General features: G+C 47.3%; 1 pseudogene; it reads left to right on the top strand.

Annotated features, from left to right (window-relative positions):
* The first annotated feature begins 17,566 nt into the window (after positions 1–17,566).
* LOC123057388 (disease resistance protein RGA5-like) lies at positions 17,567–21,044 on the top strand (annotated as a pseudogene).
* Positions 21,045–21,437: the final 393 nt, after the last annotated feature.

Below are 21,437 nucleotides of genomic sequence, written 5' to 3'. Positions count from 1 at the left end.
GAAGATCTTAGGTTTTTCAAACTGGACTTTGCTAAAATGGTTGCTGACAAGGAGGATGCTATCACAGAGTTGGGCAATGTTAGGTTGGCTCTAAGTGATCTCAAAGAGGAGATGGAGAAGAAGAAGCTGGCAGACCATGGTTGTACCAATCTTCATCAGGTACTTAGGGCAAAGGCAGAGAAAGAGAGGGACCAGCTAGTTGTAGAGAGAGACCAAGTTGTGACAGAGAGGGACCAACTGAAACAAGAGAAGAAAAAACTGGAGTACATCATTGCAGATCTGCTAAAACAGAAACATGGGTACAAGGACAAGATCAAGAAGTTGAAGGAGATATGTGATGATTTTTAACTATGTATTGTGCTGTGGTTTAGGGTAGCACTGTAGTTGAATGTGCTCTTATGCACTTAATAAGCTGTAATGCTTTATGTATCTTTATGTCCAAGACTTGTGTTGTGTACTCTGAAGACTTGTGTTGTTTACTCCCAAGAACTAATGTCCAACTTATTATCATTGCATCTTTGGATCAATGCCCTACTTATTAATGTATTTTGTTTGTATCAACTGAAATGTTTGTGGTTGTTTTGCCATAATATTTGCAGAGAACATATAGATTTGTTACCATTTACTTTGTGGTTGTTTTGCCATAATATTGGCATGATCTGTTTTGCACAGAAAATATTTGTGGTTGTTTTGGCATGATCTGTTTTGCACAGAGGATATTTTGCACACATCATATATTGCACAAATCACAGAAAATATTTTGCACACATCACAGCAAATATGTTGCACACAGAGAAAATATATTCTAAAGAGAACATTTACTTTGCACAGAACAACTCCACGGAACATATATTTGCAGAGAATTTTAACAGCAGGAGAGAAACAAGGATAACTTCACAGTGCCATACATAGGTTCATAATGCCATACAAAGGTTTAACAAACATAGGTTCTGAGTGCCATAGTGCCATAGTGCCATAATGCCATACATAGGTTCGTAAAATGTCATAATTAAAGTGATGTAATGCCTGATTTAGCACACATGCACTTGCATACAGACTTCAAATTTGAGCATTTAGTAGTTCCCACTAGCATAGAAGTACCCCTCCATCCTCTTGCTCATGTACTTTGTCCTACTTGGCCTACTGCCTGCAGGCTGGCTAGTAGAAGCTTCTGCAGAACTTCTTGGAGGCTTGAACCTTGCTCCTCTTCCAGCAGCAGCAGATGAAGTAGCACCCCTTCTAGCACCCCTTCCAAGAGTAGAAGCAGACCTTGCTCCTCTTCCAGCAGCAGCAGATGAGGCTCCTCCCCTTCCAGTAGCAGGAGCTGAGGCTGCTCCCCTTCCAGTAGCACCCCTTCCAGCAGTAGTCTTTGCACCTCTTGCAGCAGCAGGAGAGGAATTTGTAGTAGATGATGATGGTGCACCCCTAGCACTTCCAGTAGCTGATGAAGCTGCACCATGGTGCCATTCAGGTACAGTCCTGTTTGCCTGTAATTAAAAAATTAGACAACTTTATAATAATCAGTCAATAGAAATGAACACTCAAGTAATTTCAAAATGAAAATACCATGTGCTTGTTCCTCCTGATTTGCAAATCAGGCCTTAATGGCTTAGGACAACTTGTGTACTTGTGTCCTTGCAGCTTGCAGTTCCCACATGTTATAGTAGCCATCCTAGAAGTCTGTTTTGCTTGAGGTGGCTCAAACTTCCCTTTTTTTCCTTTTCTCTTCTGCTGGCCCCTTCTTGTCATCTTTGAACTGTGGTGGTTCAATGTCAGGTGTTGGAGTTTTCACCCAGCTAGCTTGACCAGGAACAGGGTAAATTACTGGCTTATATGCCTCCAAGTACATAGATTTCTTGAAGAAAACATTGATATGATCCTCTAGCAGCTGTTTAGACCTATAGATGGCAGAACAAGCATGGTTGCAAGGAACTCCAGTGATGTCCCATTTCCTGCACCCACATATCTATATGTTTGTGTCAACACCATAGGTCTTGTCTCCACTAGTGACTTGGAAAAGTCCTTGGCCAGCTATCAGTGCTTTGCAATCCCTTGCAAACTTCTTGTTCACCTCCAACTTCTCTGCATAGGTTGGTGCAATCTCCCATCTAGCAGATTTTCCACCCTCTCTCTTCTGGTGGAACCTCACTAGGAACTTGTCCTTGATCCCATTGATCATTATGACAATTGGCTTGTTCCTTACATCTAGAATGTACTTATTAAAAACTTCACTTAAGTTATTCACCACCAAATCAGTTTTGCAATTAGTGTCCATTGCATGCCTAGACCAAGCTTTAGCAGGAATTCTTGACATCCACTCCCAAGCAGCAGTGCACTCAGCCTTCATGCTTTCCATGGCCAAATTGAAGTCATGTTCAGTGTAAGCATAGGCAGCTGCATCCATGCATCTCTTCAAATCCTGCTCTCTGAAAGTTTGCATAGATGTGCCTCAAACAGTACCTATGATGGCAGTTTGGGAATACTGCTGTCACTGCATTGAGTAGACCCTGCATGAAAGTGAATTGAAATAATTTTTAAATGATTTTATATGATTTTAAATGATGTTAAATGATTTTATATGAGTTAATATTATTTTATATGATTTAAAATGATTTTATATGATTTTATATGAGTTAATATGATTTTATATGATTTTATATGAGTTAATATGATTTTAAATGATTTTATATGATTTTATATGATTTAAAATGATTTTAAATGTTTTATATGATTTTATATGGGTTAATATGATTCTATATGATTTAAAATGATTTTATATGATTTTAAAATGATTTAAAATGTTTTTATATGAGTTAATATGATTTTATATGACTTTGATGATCAACTAGTCTAGATTGGTCACCTAGGCTATCTATGCCTAAGTGTCGACAAGAAGGGTTACGACTCGACACCTACCAACTAGTCATGATGGCATCACTTTGATGATGGATATGTTCTTTGATACCACATGGGTCACCCTAGGACTCCTATATATGCCTAAGTGTCGACAAGAAGGGTTACGACTCGACACCTACCAACTAGTCATGATGGCATCACTTTGATGATGGATATGTTCTTTGATACCACATGGGTCACCCTAGGCTCTATTATGCCTAAGTGTCGACAAGAAGGGTTATGACTCGACACCCACCAACTAGTCATGAGCAAGTAAATGAACTAAATGAACATGTAAATGATCAAGTAAATGAACTAAATGAACAACTAAATGAACATATAATGAACTAAATGAACAACTACATAAACAAGCAAATGAACTAACCTTCTGTCTATCAGACATGAATGTGTACTTTCCAAACTTGCCCTCTTCACTTCCCCCTAGAGCATACTTTAGCTGTGTCAAGAACCAGGACCAGTTAACTGTATCTTCAACTCCAACCACTCCAAAGGCAATGGGGTACATATTGTTGTTAGCATCCCTTCCAGTAGCTGCTAGTATCTGTGCACCACTAGTCAATTTGATGAAGCAGCCATCTAGACCTATGAATGGCCTACATCCATTCAAGAAGCCCTCACAACATGCATTCAAACTGAAAAATAGACCATGGAACCTTGGTCCAGCAGTAGGATTTTCTCTGGTTTTGCCACTAACAGTAGTGACAATGCACCTAGATCCAGGATTTGTAAGCTTCACAGTCTCCAAATAGTCTCTCAGTCTCTTATATTGCTTCTTGTGATCACCAAGCACAATCTATTTTGCTTTCTTCTTAGCCCTCCATGCCATCATCCTAGGAATCTCAAGCCCAAATTGCCTCTTTGCCTTGTCAACAAATAGCAGGTACAGTAGTGTTGGGATCTGATCTGATGGTCTCAAGCATTTTGTTGCCAAGCCACCTTGAACTAATCCTAGTTTTCTCAGACTGGGTGGGACATGTGTGCTCCAACCTCATCTTCTTAATGCAGAAAGTGGGCTCATTTGTTATCTGTGCTGCTACCATGTAGAACTGACAACCATCTCCCTCACAGCAAACAATTACCCTATCACTGCAGTTTCTGTGGTATTTATATCTTCTAAGTTGTTTCACATGCAAATTGACAAGGGCCTCTCTGAATTGGTAAACATCTTTGAAACAGAGCTTTAGCTGGAATTGCTGTTCTGGATGCATCCTGTCCTCATCATACCAGACCCTAGGTGGTCTTTTCTTAGCCCTACTCCTTCTGCCAGAGCTGATAACAAAGGACATTGGTTCATTTCCATCATCATCTGCTTCAAAGCATGTATCTTCCTCTTCTGAAGATGGAAACCAATCAGGATTAATGCTTGGACCAGCACTAGAGTGGGACCTACTTGTAGGACCTGGCCTCTTTGCCTTCTTCTTAACAGGCTCAGGAACTGGCATCTCTTGGGCCTCCTCATCATCTTCTTCCTGCTCCATGTCATATATGTCTTCAGGATCTGTGTCCCCCTCACAGTGTGTACTTGACATGTATTCAGCTCTCTTCCTCTTTATTTCAGAAAGAGTTTCATCTAGCTCAGGTTCCTCTGTCCTCCTATTTGCAATTTGTTCTTCTACATACTGCACTGAATCTGAGTCATCTTCTTCTTCTCCTGCATGTAAGTGGTCAACATCAACTACAAAATCTTCATCACTGCTTGAACCTTCCTCACTAACTGCATTGTCCTCCTCATCAGTGTCCATGCCTACAGGAATTGCTTCCTCACTAACTGCATTGTCCTCCTCATCTGAGTCAAACTGAAAATCAGCATAATTGACACTTACTTCAGTGTTAAGCTGTGTCCCAAGATGGAACTGACAGTTTGGAGGAACTGATTTGAGTGGCAAAATATTTACACTTTCCTGTGTCCCAAGATGTAACTGACAGTTAGGAGCAACTGATTTGTGCACAACACCTGATTCAGCAACAGCAAAAACAACAGGTGCCTCTTCTTCTATTTTCTGTGCATGTTGATCTTCTCCAACTGGTGGTTCAATAACTACCTTTCCCTTTCTAACTGTCAGTGACAATGTCTGGGTGCTCTCAAATTGTCTCAGCATGTGAACTACTTCAATGTTGCCTTTAATGACACAAATACCTTGCAGCCCTATATTTTCCTCTTTCAAGTAGCAAAGACTGTCATCCTTACAGTATCCATTGCTGACCATTACATTGACCAAACTACCATAAGTGATTTCTCTTTCAAACATCTTAACAAGAGCATACTTCTCTCCAGGAAACTGGAAATAGATTGACCATAAATCTTCAGGCCTAAAATAGACATACAAATGAATATTAACAAGTCAATTGTATTAACATAACTGACCATTATATCTGACAATTATAATGAACTATTTTAAATTATACTAACATGGCAAATCAGTACTAACATTACTATCAGTGTAAGCAAAATTTTAAATTACAGTAACATGACAATGCAGTGTAAGCAATTCAGGCCTAAAATAGACATATTTTAACAAGACAATATCTTCAAGCCTAATATAGCTCAGACTGGTTACAATGCAGTGTAAAGCATTACAATGTAGTGTAGCAATACCATAAATGAACACTACAGTGTGATTTTCTCCAAAAATTCAGAACCATACAGTACTACTCAGATAACTGAACCCTAACTAAAGATGTGATATTCGACAAATATTTAGGAATACAATCACTTCTAAATGACTAACAAATCAATGTATAAAACAGATCCTGCAGTAAGGAGGAAAGATTGAAAGAACAGATTTTGAAAGATTCAGATTACCTAGTTGAAGATGGGGCGAACGGGAGCACATCCGCGGGACCAATCTGCGAAGCTGCTTCCTCTGTACCATGCTCCGGCGACAGGCCCGCCGCCGCGGCAGACTCTGGATCTAGGTCGTAGCCGCCATCGGTGTGGGGGCCGATGACCCCGCATTGCGAGCGCAACAGCTTCTGCCCTAAAGTAGTACCACCGCCCTCGCCGCTGAGTGCGGCGTCGCCGTTCCCGTCGACTCCTTGTGCGCCGTCGCCGCCGGAGCTGGTCGCCATCGGAGCGGAGCGGGGAAGGACCGAATCGAGTGGATTGAATCGAGCGGGGGAAGGGAACGGACGGCTTGACCTAGTAGACGGACGCGCCGAAACGGCCGTCTCTCGCCGTCTAACGGCGTCCGTCAACACGCACCACGTCAGCCCGACAGGCGGGACCCACCTGTCGGATTCGCTGTTTTCTGGGCTAAAACGCAGCGTCAGTGCTTCGCGTTACAAATTAGACCCATTGTTGGTGGTTTTGTGTGCCCTGCCACTAATGTGGTACCGATCTGTTACCCTAGCCCATAATGTGGTGGTTTTGGGTAAATAACTCCTTTTTATTGGATGTGCATGCGCTGTTCTTGTATGTGGATTACAACTCAGTCCGGCCCAAAATCCTATTACATTTGCTCTCGCATACTATCTCCAATTAGTACGTGGACTAATTAATGCATTTTTTCCCCAATAAAAATTAATGTTTTAAAAAAAAATCCAAGTAGTTGACCGGTCCTGGCAATGCACAACAGCTGGATGACCATATGTCGTTTCAGCCTCAATCTCCTTACGTTCAGAGGCTTTTGGAGTTTTTTTTTTACGTCGTCCTTTTCCCTTTAAAGGCAGAGTCTACAGTTTTTTATAAAGAAGAAAAGCACAGTCCGTGTGTTTGATTCCTTTTCTCAACCGGTGATTCTCTTTCCGGTACGTGTTTCAGATTGTGTTTTTTTACATGTACCATACATGCATATGCACAGACGTGACAACATGCTAGTCCAAATAAGTTGGTAAATACATGTTAGCATGTTACGTAAATACTTTTAATCCCAGCCATTATTACTAAGATCAAACGGTGCAAAAAATATTAGCATATGTGGATAAACGTGGTAGCTTATTTGTCTCTTGTTTTAAGTATATAATAGATAGAAGATAGATAGATAGATAGATAGATAGATAGAAGATACAAATAGTGATGAAAACAGGCATGCCACAATCATTCTCGACAAACAAAAGACCACCAAATATCTAAGGAACAGAAAATAAAAAAAGACTAGCTAACAGCAGAGCTCTACAAACACTTGTTAGTACATGCTTTCTTGGCCTCATTTTCTTCTTGTTCTGATAGCAATTCGTTGACGGGCTACACACGGCGCACGCATGGACCAGCCAGCTCTGGCTCGGTTCGGTCAGCATGTCCCCGTCCTGCTCTTTCTCCATGTCACTGTCTCTCGTTTATAGGGAGAATAGTGCAGCTGCCAGGCTGGGGAGATAACATTGGGCTGCAAAGGACCACATGTTCCACTGGCTGAATTCTCAACCGCACAGCGCTGCAGATGAGAAGGCCTTATCTCAACTCTGAAGAACGTCTCCTCTAGAACAACAAACCAATGGAATAAACATACTGCGAGAGGTCCAACCATGGAGGTCGCCATGCTAGCCATCCGCCCTCTCACTACCAGAAATTATCTAGTTGCCGACAGCCTCATCTATGCCGACGGCACCCGTCGGCATAAATGGACATATGCCGACGGCCAAGGGCAGGCCGTAGGCGTAGAATAGCCGTCGGCATATGTGTATCTATGCGGACGGGGGCCGTCGGCATATTACGGCCGTTGGGACAGCTCGCGGTATGCCTACGGGCACCGTCGGCATAGAAGAGGCCGTCCGCATAGAAAGGGCCCACCTACCCGATTAGCGGCGACCGTTTGACGGCGTCAAAACTACGCCGACAGGGGATAACGGCGGCCGTCGGCATAGAATTGCTAACATCACCGATCCGCGCCGTCGACACGTCATCGATCCGAGGGAGTGAGGGCCTGTGGTGTGGCAGAGATATGCCGACGGCATAGCCGTCGGCATAGTCCTAGCCCATGCTATCTGCCATGTCATCAATCCACGTGCAATGCCATGTCATCGATCCGTGGGATCGTAGCTCCGTGTGCGCAGCTATGCCGACGGCCTTGCCGTCGGCATACCTTTATTTTTTTTATTTTTAGTTTATATATTTATTATTTTGTGTTTTTTCACAACATAAATGTGCCTTATCTAAACAAAAAACATTCCCCGATGGTATATCGATTGCCCCCCTCACGGACGTCACTGCCGCCGTGTCACGGAGGGGGGAAACGGTCGACATGGAGGGAATCTGGTTAGAGGGGGGATTCAGGGTGGCCTTCGGGGTGTAGCTATGCTACCGAAACATCGCATGGGTCCCGATGCATGTGTGAAAGTGTTCTGGCATGCGTAGATGCCCGTCTTGGGGCTCCATGGTGTGGCCCCCTCCACGGAAGGCAGAGCAGCCGTCACTTGGAGGGGGGAAGGTGCGGGTGCGGTGGAACCGGAGGGAATCTAGTGTTGGGTTGGGTCCAAACCGTGTTCGGGGATGTTGCTATGGGCTGACCTATCGCAACCAGGTGGAAGAGTCTACCGGTCAAAGCCCGCCCGGCGAAAGTCAAAGGGCTAGATCTACTCGTCGACTAGGATTCGGGCTGGCCTTCGGGGTGTAGCTATGCCACCGAAACATCACACGGGTCCTGATGCATGTGTGTAAGTGTTCTGGCATGCGTAGACGCCTGTCTTGGGGCTCCATGGTGTGTCCCCCTCCACGGAAGGCAGAGCCGCCGTCACTTGGAGGGGGGATGGTGCGGGTGCGGTGGAACCGGAGGGAATCTAGTGTTGGGTTGGGTCCAAACCGTGTTCGGGGATGTTGCTATGGGCTCACCTATCGCAACCAGGTGGAAGAGTCCACCGGTCAAAGCCCGTCCGGCGAAAGTCAAAGGGCTAGATCTACTGGTCAACTAGGATTCGGGATGGCCTTCGAGGGGTGTAGCTATGCCACCGAAACATCGCATGGGTCGCGATGCATGTGTGAAAGTGTTCTGGCACGCGTAGACACCCGTCTTGGGGCTCCGTGGTGTGGCCCCCCTCCACGGAAGGCAGAACAGCCGTCAGTTAGAGGGGGGATGGTGCGGGTGCGGTGGAACCGGAGGGAATCTAGTGTTGGGTTGGGTCCAGACCGTGTTCGGGGATGTTGCTATGGGCTGACCTATCGCAACCAGGTGGAAGAGTCCACCGGTCAAAGCCCGTCCGACGAAAGTCAAAGGGCTAGATCTACTGGTCAACTGGGATTCGGGGTGGCCTTCGGGGTATAGCTATGTCACCGAAACATCGCGCGGGTCCCGATGCATGTGTGAAAGTGTTCTGGCATGTGTAGACGCCCGTCTTGGGGCTCCGTGGTGTGGCCCCCCTCCACGGAAGGCAGAGCAGCCGTCACTTAGAGGGGGGATGGTGCGGGTGCGGTGGAACCGGAGGGAATCTAGTGTTGGGTTGGGTCCAGACCGTGTTCGGGGATGTTGCTATGGGCTGACCTATCGCAACCAGGTGGAAGAGTCCACCGGTCAAAGCCCGTCCAGCGAAAGTCAAAGGGCTAGATCTACTGGTCAACTGGGATTCGGGGTGGCCTTCGGGGTGTTGCTATGCCACCGAAACATAGCACGGGTCCCGATGCATGTGTGAAAGTGTTCTGGCATGCGTAGACGCCCGTCTTGGGGCTCCATGGTGTGGCCCCCCTCCACGGAAGGCAGAATAGCCGTCAGTTAGAGGGGGGGATGGTGCGGGTGCGGTGGAACCAGAGGGAATCTAGTGTTGGGTTGGGTCCAGACCGTGTTCGGGGATGTTGCTATGGGCTGACCTATCGCAACCAGGTGGAAGAGTCCACCGGTCAAAGCCCGTCCGACGAAAGTCAAAGGGCTAGATCTACTGGTCAACTGGGATTCGGGGTGGCCTTCGGGGTATAGCTATGCCACCGAAACATTGCACGGGTCCCGATCTACGGCTGTGGCCGGCGGCCTCCGGGGGCTAGCATGCCGCCAAATCTTGCGTAGGCGGCCTCTCACAAGTCTGGAAGTGTTGTGGCGGTTGCAAACGCCCGGCACGCGTGTCCGGGGTGTGCCCCCCTCACAGACGGCGCCGCCGCCGGCACCTGGAGGGGGGAAACGGACGCGTGGGGTCTACACGGAGGGGATCTTGCTGTGGGTCTGGCCCGGATGTTGCTCCAAAGTGTTCCTATGGGCTGACCTAACACAACCGGGTGGGGAGGTCCACTGGTCAAAGCCCGTCCGTGCAAAGTCAAAGGGCTTGATCCCGTGGTCAAACGCTACAGGGTTAGGCGGGACGGGGGCACTGGGGGTAGCAATGCCACCGGAGCGTCGCACCGGGCCCTCATACATGCGGGGTGGTGTGGTGGCATGTCCGAAGAGGCGGGACGCGTCTCCGGGGCGTGGCCCCCCCTCACGGACGGCGATGACACGGTAGTAGACGTTCTGCGGTAACGATGCGGCGTCAATATTACTAAATACTCGGAGCGCGATAAAATCATAAGTTCCGGGAGAGGAGAGGGCTGAGCGGTTTAAAAAAATAAAAAATTTATATGAAATAGTAATACATAAAAAAGGAAAATTATAACTATAAAAAATTTAAAAATCTATATAAAATAAAAAAGAATAAATATATAACTATAAGAAAACATTAAAAAATTATATAAAATAAAAAAACTATGCCTACGGCTAAGCCGTCGGCATAGGTGCCACGTGGCATCACTACATATGCCGACGGCTTAGCCGTCGGCATAGTTGCCTTATCCATATCCAGTCAACCCCCTCCACTCGTTCGTCCCCGGCCAGATCCCACGCGCCCCCGAGCCCAACCCGCGCTGCCGCCGCCGCCCGCCGCTGCTCCCCGCCGCCCGCCCGCCGCCGCTCCACCCGCGCCACTCTCCCCTTCCCTCGCCCGTCCCCCCTCCCCGCCGTCCTCGTCGTCTCCACCCCTGCCTCCCCCGTCGCCCCGGCCTCCCCCGACCCCAACGCCGCACCAGCCTCCCCCCGAACGCAAGCCGGCCGCAGCTCCTGCCGGCCCGCGCGCCCGGCCCTCCCGTCCCCGGCCGCCCCTGCCTCGGCCCTCCACCGCCGCCCCTGCTCGCCCGCTGCCCCGGCCGCCCCTACCTCGGCCCTCCACCGCCGCCCCTGCTCGCCCGCTGCCCCGGCCGCCCCTGGCTCGGCCCTCCACCGCCGCCCCCTGCTCGCCCGCTGCCCCAGCCGCCCTGCCTCGTCGTCCCGGCTGGCCCGGTGAGCTTTTTTTTCTTCATTTTTTTGCATTTTTACTGCTTGTTATGTGATAGATGCATGTTGTATGGATGAATGGATGGATTGATGTATATTTGTTAGTTATTTTATCATGATGATCTTGCTAAAAAAATGTTGTCAAATGTATGTGATAGATGCATGTTGTCAAATTTGAAGAACAAAATTGGTATATTTGAGATGTTGTCAAATAGCTATAGTTTCATTTTGTGATGTTGACAAAATTGGTATCTGATGAGTAGTTATTTTATCATGATGATCTTGCTAAAATAAATTGAAGAACAAAATTTGACACTTGATGAAAATTAGGATTTGAAGTATCATGATGATCTAAAACCTTGACTAGATGTCATTAGCAATATGATTTTTTTCATAGTTTGAAGTGTCAATGCTTTATGTGATGTGGTGCCGTCAAATTTTTTGACTCGGTAAAATTTACAGGCTTTGTGGTATTTCATCTCCCTGGAGCCTTCGTCGTCTGGGTTTGGTCCGTGATCCTGCCGCTGCTCGACTACTTCCTCTACAGCGGAGGGTGAGCTACGAATCCACCTTCACCTCCTAGCCTCTTTTAACTAGATTAAATTTTCACATCAAATCGCGTAACCTAGGTCTCCCGTCCGAAAGGGTTGCATCGATAAATATGCATTCAATTGCATATTTATCACCGCAGCTCTTTCGGATTGTCCAGCGCTTTCCACGGACAGCCCGAGGATGTGTAGATTGGGTACATTGTTCATGCTCTACCCCGTTCCAAGACAAGATTTCGGCGGCGCCTCCCTGTTGTTCTCTGGATGCACATTCTCTCGGCATTTTGCCGAGACGTGTATTTGGAGAACAACGGGGAGGTGCTGCCGAAATTTTGTCTCGGAACGGGGTAGAATGGAGAACGTACTCAATCTACACATCCTTGGGTGGGATTAGGACCCATCTTTACCTATTAGAGATGTAGGTGGATTCAACGCGGTAGAAACTAAAAATTTGATGTGATTAATTTAAGTGAATCCTTAATTATGTTGTGTGGCTTGCAAAAAAGCAGAGGATGGCAGATAATCAGTGGATGTACAGTGGTTTTATCCGTCGGAATCGAGTAACATCAGAGTGGATCGCGAAAACCGATGTGTATTTAAAGGAGATATTCCGTCGTCCAATGAGAATTATCCCACCATGCCCCTGTGCGAGATGTGCCAGACGTCACCGTAGAAATCAGACGGACATGAGTGAGCACCTTCGCACACACGGATATATGCCAAACTTTGACATGCCGCCGATAAACATAGCCGAGCAGGACCGTGGTAGAGAGGAGGTGATGCGACAACTCATCGATGGATATGAGGACGACGGGGTCAGGGACATGCTAGATGATGTCATTGTTGCAGAAACGGAAAATGCGACACCTTCAGAGAATGAACCGGAGGAGCCGGAGGCAACCGCAAAGGCCTTCTTGGAGGTCTTGGCCTCGTCGAAGAAACCTCTTTATGTGGGTGCGAAAATATCTCAGTTGGATGCCATCTCGCAACTGATTGCAGTCAAGGCTGAGTACGGCTGTAGCCAGAAATGCTTCGAAGCATTCCTGGGAGTATGGGCTAGCAGCCTCCCTGAGGGTCATGAACTGCCGAAAAGCATGTACGATACAAAGAAAATCATGAAGGCACTCTCTATGGATTATGAGAAAATAGATGTTTGCCCGAAGAATTGCCTTTTGTTTAGGCACGAGTATGCGGATGACAAGTACTGTAGGAAGTGCGGTTCGTCTTGGTACATTGAGGTGGTCGGTGAGGATGGTGAGAAAAAGCAGCTAACCATCCCCGTTAAGGTTCTTCGGTATCTTGATTTTATAAAAAGACTGCAGCGCCTTTTCATCACGAAGGAGTCTGCCAAAATGATGAAGTGGCACAAGGAAGGTATAAGGTACAATCCAAAAAAAAATCATACATCCATCGGGAGGGGAAGCATGGAAGTCATTCGATGAAGAATACCCCGAGGAAGCAGCCGAGGCTGGGAATGTCAGAATAGCCATATCAGGTGGTGGGTTGAATCCATATGGTATGTCGTCCAATCCATACAGCTGCTGGCCTGTGTTTGTAATTCCGCTCAATCTTCCTCCCGGTGCCCTAATGCAATGGAAGACCCTGTTCTTGTCGCTCATCATTCCGGGGCCTGACTACCCGGGGAAGCAATTGGGTGTGTTTATGCAGCCGCTTGTGGATGCTTTGCACCATTCTTGGTACTTTCCGAGGTTGACATACGACCGGGATCTGCAGAGAAATTTCTTGATGAAAGTTTGGTTGCACTATTGCATGCATGACTTTCCCGGCTATGCTCTATTCTGCGGATGGTGTACAAGTGGTAAGATGCCATGCCCAGTGTGCATGCAGGCTCTGCGAATGATTTGACTGAGTAAGGGTGGCAAGTATGTAGCCTTTGACCTGCATCGACAGTTCCTCCCTCCAGACCATCCAGACAGGGAAGACAAGAAGAACTTCACGAAAGGCCGGGTTGTTCATGAAGTAACTGAGATTCCAACATTTTCGGGGGCAGATGTTCTTGCTCAGCTAAAAGCTCTCAAGCCTAAAGTCAAAGGCAAAGGCAAAGCCAAAGCCAAAGGCTTCGAGGGATATGGTGAGACGCACAACTGGACGCACATTACCCCCGCAGCTTCCCTATTTCAAGGACCTCAAACTTCCTTATAATATTGATGTGATGCACACCGAAAAGAATGTGGCAGCGTCCCTTTTCCACACGATCCTCAACATTCCTGATAAGACGAAGGATAACGTAAAAGCTAGAGCCGATCAACAGAGAATTTGTGATAGACTACTATGGAAGGGTACAAAATATATACGAGGTTAAATTCCGCTAGGGGCGTGAGACCCTAAGTCTGCCTGTGTTCAAATGCCGATGGTTCGATCCGCGGGAGGGGGTAAAACATACGCCTTCCATTGGTTTGGTTGAAGTTAAACCATCAACCGTCTATGCCGGAGCCGATCTCTTCATTGCGGCTACCCAAGCTACACAAGTATATTATCTGCCTTACCCATGCCAGAAAGTGTATCTAAAGGGTTGGGAAGTTGTGTTCAAGGTGTCGCCACATGGTAAGCTACCAGACCCGAATGAAGACGATTACTACAACATTAACCCCATGACATACGAGGGAGTGTTCTATCAAGAGCAACCTGATGATGATGATGATGATGATGATGTGGTTAGAAACGATGACGCTAGACCATTGGATGATGATGATGATGTGGTTAGAAACGATGACGCTAGACCATTGGGTGATGATGATGTGGACCCAAACGTCGACGATGCACGGAATGATGGTGAGACCATTGTCAATGAAAATGACATACTTATGCTAGAAAAGTTAAACGAAGACGCTGATGACGAGGAAGAGCCTCCACCTCCGTCGGATAACGAAGATGATATGATTGATAGTGATGATGAGACGGACCGAGAAAGAGGTTACAACAGTGATGATTCATATGGGTTCTAGCAGATGTACGTTTCAAGTATTTTTTTCTATAGTTTAGGAATATGCCCTTTTATGCATTTTTATTAATGTGTTTATCATCATGCCTTTTCCTTCATTTCATTAATTTACTAATTTATTTTTCTCTTTTCAATGCAGGTTCGTGGAACATGGGCAAGGGGAAGGCCGACGGCGTGGGTTTCCTACGCAAGGTCGTCGGCCTGCCTAGTCGGAGTGGTCGAGCACGTAATCCTCCCCCTCGGCTACTTGACGATGACTCCTCACAGGGAGGTCGAGGGAGAGGTGCCCCTAGAGGAGGAGGGGGCGGGGGGAGAGCCTCTAGAGGACGAGGTGCTGGGGGGAGAGCCACTACAGGGGGTCGCGGCCAGAAAGAGCGCACCCTCACCGACTTAGGGGTGTTGTCTTCGAGGCCCTCCTCTAGTGAGGTACCCTCCTCTAGTGAGGTACACTCTAGGGAGGAGGAGGAGGAGGAGGTGGTGGTGGAGGAGGTGGAGGAGGAGGCAGGCGAGGAGGAGGAGGAGGAGGTTGGGGAGGAGGTTGGGGAGGGGGAGGCAGGCGAGGAGGAGGGTGGTGGCGGGGATGATGGTGGTGACGGGAAGGGGGTTGACAAGAAGGGGTGGCTGCGTGGCAACGCAAAGCTACCAAAGCAGGTTCCTGCTACTGAGGAGCAGAAGTGGCTCATTGAGCCCACGGGAAAAGAGTAAGTGGTTCATTATTTTGCTTGTCACATGCTTATTCCGGTTGTTATTTATTTTGCTTGTCACATGCTAATAGTTCATTCTTTTGCAGCAACTGGATATATTCTAAAGGGGTCCGTATTCCCAACGGCCTCATCACCGTCTTGCTGAAGTTATATTGGCCGGGGTTGTACTGTCCTGATCCAGTCAGGCAGCCAGACCGTCGGGTTTTGGCCACGAGCTGGGACCACTGGGAAGCGGCCCGCCACGCGGACCATGAGACCCATTCCAAGGCCGTGATCACTACTTTCTGGGTGAGTTCTCTTCAAAAGCACAAGTCCATTCTAGTTTCATGAATGATTTAACTCATGGCTTTTTCCATTCTTGTTTCATGCATGATTGTAGACATTCTACCAAGTTCTTCCGGAGCACAGGGCTAGAGCAGACCAGATCGTGCTGCGCCAATGCAAGAAGAAGGCCCGCCAGATGCAGTATGAGGTGCGCTATGTGGCCATCTCCACATACTACCACGACTATCTTGGTGTGAAGATGACCAAGGAAGAAGCGCGGAGGATGGCCATTACCTTGGAGAGGCCCGAGTTCTTGGCGGTAAGTATAAAAGATTTTTCATTATGCTTTCATTACCTTGTGGTACATTATGCTTTATGCTTTATGCTTCTATAAACACCAATTTGGACACACCTACATGCCATTATGCTTTTATTATGTAGGTGTGTCCAAATTGGTGTTATGGAAAAGACGAGTCCTGGGCGGCATTGGTGGATCTTCGGTGTGATGAGGCTGGAGCCTGGGAGGCTGTGAGAACCAAAAATAAGGCTAACCGAGGGATGGAGGGAGTACATGCTCAGGGAAACCGAAACCACTATCTCCACAAGGCAGTTAATGTATGACTAACCCCATTAAACATTCTTCTTCTTCTATTTACCATCACTTTCTTATGTATGACTAATCTCTGTTTGGTGGTGCAGGAGGAGAAACTGAAGCGGCCGCTCTCAGACATGCAGGCGTGGGAGATCGCCCATATGCGGAAGGACTCCAAGCCTGGCGAGCCCCAGTACTACGGCAAGAAGACCGCGGGGAGGAAGCAGGCCTACTCCGAAGCGTATCTGAAGTTGCATCCTGACACACCTGACCCCATTGCGGCGCCTTTGGACGACAGGGCGGTGGTGAGCATGGGGCCCAAGGAGCACAGTCGGGAGGCAGTTCTCGATGTTGTGATCACTCCTAGTATCTCCTACACACAGCTTCGTCGGATCGACCCGAGCCTGAGCCAGCGCACGAGCCAGCCAGTGACCAGTACACTGTCCCTCTTTCAGGAGCAACAATCTGTAAGTATTTTCCCTCTTATCTTCATTGCTCACTTCATTTTCCGCATTTAGTAGTTTTATGAGTTCCATCATGTCATACCGTAGGCCTACATGGAGTACACACGCCAGGAGACCATGGCGTGGCATCAGAGGCTTTATGAACACCAAGTGCAGAGGGATAGCCAGATGCACCAGGCTTTTCAGGATATGGCGGCCGGCAGGTGTCCTCAGTTCCCTCCAGCACAATGCCCTCCAGCACAACCAATGCTGATGAGCTTTGAGGAGTTTGTGGCACAGAATGCTGGCCCCTCGCCAGTTAGTTCATCCCCAATCTATTCACCCAAAGCATGTCATGCCTTTCAACACAGTCATATATCCCGTGCATATGTCTTTTCAACATCCAGGGAACATGTGGATCTACCGTTGGCGGCGGCCTTCGCAGCACTCCGGAGACACGGAGCCCGACCACTCCGATCCACGGAGGCGGAGGCGGTCTTGGCGGTAGCGCTGCCGCTAGCAGTGACGACCTGGGCTTTGGCCGTCTTGGCGGTGACGACCTCCGCGGTGCTCGATGATCCTTGTGTGGTGATGATGCTTGAGATGACTTGTGTGTGGTGATGATCATTTAGATGACTTGTGTGCTTCTCTATATGCTTATGTTGGTTGTGATGATGTTCATTTAGAGACTTGTGTGTGATGATGCTTATGCATATATTGTTGTGATGGTGCCGGATGATATCCCGTTGTGTTTTATATGTCTATCTCATCATATATATCTGCTGATATGTGCTGCTATTTGAATTGAATTGATCTGAAAACAAACAGAAAAAAGAAAAAAAAAGCAAAAGCAAACTAGTGTGAGCTCCCAGTAGCTGACACGTGGGCGCCTATGCCGACGGCCTAGCCGTCGGCACACTAAGCCGACGGCTAGGCCGTCGGCATAGGCGCCCACGTGTCAGCTACTGAGAGCTCTGTATGAAGGACTATGCCGACGGCCTGGCCGTCGGCTTAGTTTCACATTATGCCGACGGCCAGGACGTCGGCATAGCCCTGGTCCTAGAGCAGCGGCTGGTCGCCACGTGGCACACCTATGCCGACGGTCGAGCCGTCGGCATAGTTTTTGACTAAGCCGACGGCTAGGCCGTCGGCATAGTGGTGCCACGTGGCGACTGTTCGTTGGGCAGACTTGACGGCGGCCGCCGTTAGGCGTGATAGTTGCCGACGACCAGGGCCGCCGGCTTAGATGTACGGCCCCCGTTGGCGTATCATATATGCCGACGGCTTTTCTATGCCGACGGCCTCCCTGGCTGTGCCGACGCATATGTTGCCGACGGCCCTATGCCGACGGGGGCCGTCGGCATAGGCATATCCCGACGGGACTCAGGCCTATGCCGACGGCCCTGGCCGTCGGCATAGGGGGCGATTCTGGTAGTGTCTCCTCTTGGAGCTGGGGGACCTGCTCGCAGGCAAGTTCGCCCTTGAGAAGCGTGTGAGGAAAGGCGTCGAGTCTCTTAGCAAGGAGATGTTGCTGATGCAGGCTGCCCTTGGCAAGGTGGCGAAAGTGCCGCCCGAGGAGCTCGATGAGGGGGTCAAGATCTGGGCAGGAATGGTAAGGGACCTGGCCTACCAAATGGAAGACATCGTGGATGTCTTCATTGTGTGTGTGGATGATTTATCTGCCAACCCAAAGAACAGAGTGAAGAAGTTGCTTAAGAAGACAGGCAAGTTATTCAAGAAGGGCAAAGATCTTCATCGAATCTCCGATGCTCTAGAAGAAGCAGTTACTTAGGCTAAGCAGCTGGCTGAGTTGTGCCAAAGGTACGAGCTCGAGACACTGAACACCCGCATTGGTGCTAGCATTGATCCTCGCACCATAGCTCTGTGCACAGATGTGAGAGAGCTTGTCGTCATCGAAGAACCATGAGACGAGTTGATCAACAAGTTACTTCAATTGGTCGAAGCATCCGTTGAAGACAGTCTCTGTTGTTGGATTTGGTGGGTTAGGAAAGACAACCCTTGCTAAAACAGTGTATGACAAGATCAAAGTGCAATTTGATTGTAGTGCTTTTGTTTCGGTTTCTCGGAATCCCAACATGAAAAAAATCTTGAAGAATATCCTTTTTGAGCTCGACAAGAAAATGTATTCAAACATACATAATACGTCACGAGAAGAAAAGCATCTCATCGACGAACTCATTGAATTTCTTAATGACAAAAGGTATGCTTATGTTTTCATGCTATAGATCGATAGCCATTTTGTTTAGTAAAATAATGGCCATGAAGTATTGGTGCAATTACATTCTAAAAGGGTATTGTTGATGAGTTGAAGATTTACAGTGTTCATATAATTCGTTGAGTTTACTATGGTCCATTTTACTCTACATATAAATATATAATCCATAGTCTCTACATATAAAAAAACCTTACATATATCTTCCTTTATTGGGTTGTGAACTAACTCACATAATATATTCGTACAGGTACCTCATTGTAATTGATGACATATGGAATGAAAATGTGTGGCAATTAATCAAGTGCGCTTTCTCCAAGAATAGTCTTGGAAGTCGAGTAATCATGACAACCCGTATCTTCAGTGTCTCTGAAGCATGTTGCTCTTCTGCTGGTGATATTTATAGGATGAAACCTCTTTCTGATGATGTCTCAAGAAGGCTCTTCTATGAAAGAGTATTTTCTTCCGATAAAGGATGTCCTCATGAGTTGATGGAAGTATCTAAACACATCTTGAAGAAATGTGGTGGAATACCATTAGCCGTTATTACCATAGCAAGTCTTCTAGCTAATAATCATCGGATGAAACCAAAGGACCAATGGGACACCGTGCTCAACTCCATTGGTCGTGGACTCACAGAGGATCGTAGTGTAATTGAGATGAAAAAGATACTATTGTTCAGTTATTATGATCTACCTTCTTATCTTAAGCCATGTTTATTATATCTAAGCATCTTTCCAGAAGATCACGAGATTATTAGAGGAAAGCTAATATTGAAATGGATATCCGAAGGATTTGTGTATAGTGAAGAAGAAGAAACTAGCTTATATGAGCTCGGTGACTACTACTTCAATGAGCTAGTAAATAGAAGTATGATCCAGCCAATAGGCCTTGATAATGAAGAAAAGGCAAAAGCTTGTCGTGTACATGACATGGTGCTAGATCTTATATGTTCATTAGCAAGCGAAGAGAACTTTGTCACTATATTGGATGGCACCGAGAGAAAAGTACCTAACTCGCAAAGCAAGGTCCGCAGATTGTCAATCCAAAATAGCAAGGTAGATGTGGCTACCATCAGTATGACACAAGTAAGATCTATTACTGTTTTCACGAATGATATTGTTGATCAGCTGCAGAAAATTTCAAGTTTTCAAGTTGTGCGTGTGTTGGATTTAGGAGATTGTCCTATTCTGGATACCAGGACTTTTTTGAATTTGAGGTACCTACGACTGAACGGTGACGGGGTTAAGGACTTTCCAATGGAAATTGGAAAGCTACAGTTTTTGCAAGTCTTGGATATTAGTGGAATGAGTATAAAAGAAATGCCGCCAAGTGTTATTCGGCTAAGACGTTTGATGTACCTACATATTGGCCGGGGTGTGAAGCTCCCATCTGGGATAGGTAACTTGACTTCCCTAGAAGTGCTACTTGGTCTAGAGGTGGGCAAGTTTTCTTCGTGTGGTTTCAATCACCATCTTGTGAAAGAGTTGGGCCACCTGACCAAGCTGAGGGTGCTCCGGTTTTTGTGGGGTGATTTGGATGGGAGCACCTGTAGAACTTTGGCCAAATCCCTAATTAATCTGCACAAGTTGGAAGTTCTACAGAATTATGTCAAAGGTGGATGCGTTGATCTCATGCGCGTAGGCTGGGTTCCCTCTCCACAAATCCGCAGATTACGAATTATTGGTTGATCATTGTAGGCATTGTCCGCATGGATTAATCCTTCATTAATTGCTTCCGTTCATGTCCTATCTAGCAATAACAGTGAGTGAAGTGCGATCGGAGGACACTCAATTTCTTGGGATGTTGTGTGCCCTTCGTTATCTCGATCTACGTGTTGAGGGCAACTTCTCAGAAGAGAATCATGTGGTGGAAATGTCTGTTGTCACCACTGATGCATTTCCATGTGCGACTGAGTGCTACTTTCTAGGAATTGTGTCTACGCCATCTATATTTCCGCAAGGAGCCGGGCCAAGGCTTAAGGAACTTTGCTTCGACTTCCCAGCTATTTGGATCGGCCGTGCCGACTATAATTTAAGCATGGGGCATCTCCCTTCCCTCGAGGCTGTGTATGTGAACCTTTTGTGTATGGAAGCCAGCAATGACGTGGTGGACGAAGCAGTTGCGGCTCTAAGGGCCGCAGCCGAAGACCATCCCAACCATCTCGGCATTCTTCTAAAAAAATACCATCCCGACATTGAAATCAACAAAACATACGAATAGGAAGATACAATTTTTGTATGCACCGCTTTATCAATTTCAGGCAAAGGAAGATGGGAAGCCTGCATGTTCTTAGAGGCTGTTTGGTTCCTGTCCTCGCTATTTTGTGCATGGCCGAAAGCCTCCCTGACATGTGCCTAGGGTGTGTTTGGTTGATGTCCTGAGAATGTGTAAAGTAGCCTGGCCTGGATGCACGACCAACGTAGTTAGCCTGGCTTGGCACCCTAGCTGCTTCATTAGCCTGGCCAGGCGTCCCTTTCCCCACGCCTGGCGGGAGCAGCAGCTGCCTGGGATTGCTAATCCCATCAATTAGTTAGCGATCTGGCGTTTCTTATTCTATACTAGTACACCTTTTTCATCTGTCACTTGTTCTTCTCGTACCAAGGCTGGAGGCCT

This window comes from Triticum aestivum, chromosome 3A, assembly GCF_018294505.1.
Source record: "Triticum aestivum cultivar Chinese Spring chromosome 3A, IWGSC CS RefSeq v2.1, whole genome shotgun sequence".
NCBI lineage: Eukaryota > Viridiplantae > Streptophyta > Magnoliopsida > Poales > Poaceae > Triticum > Triticum aestivum.
This window is presented reverse-complemented; position numbering and strand designations above follow the sequence as displayed.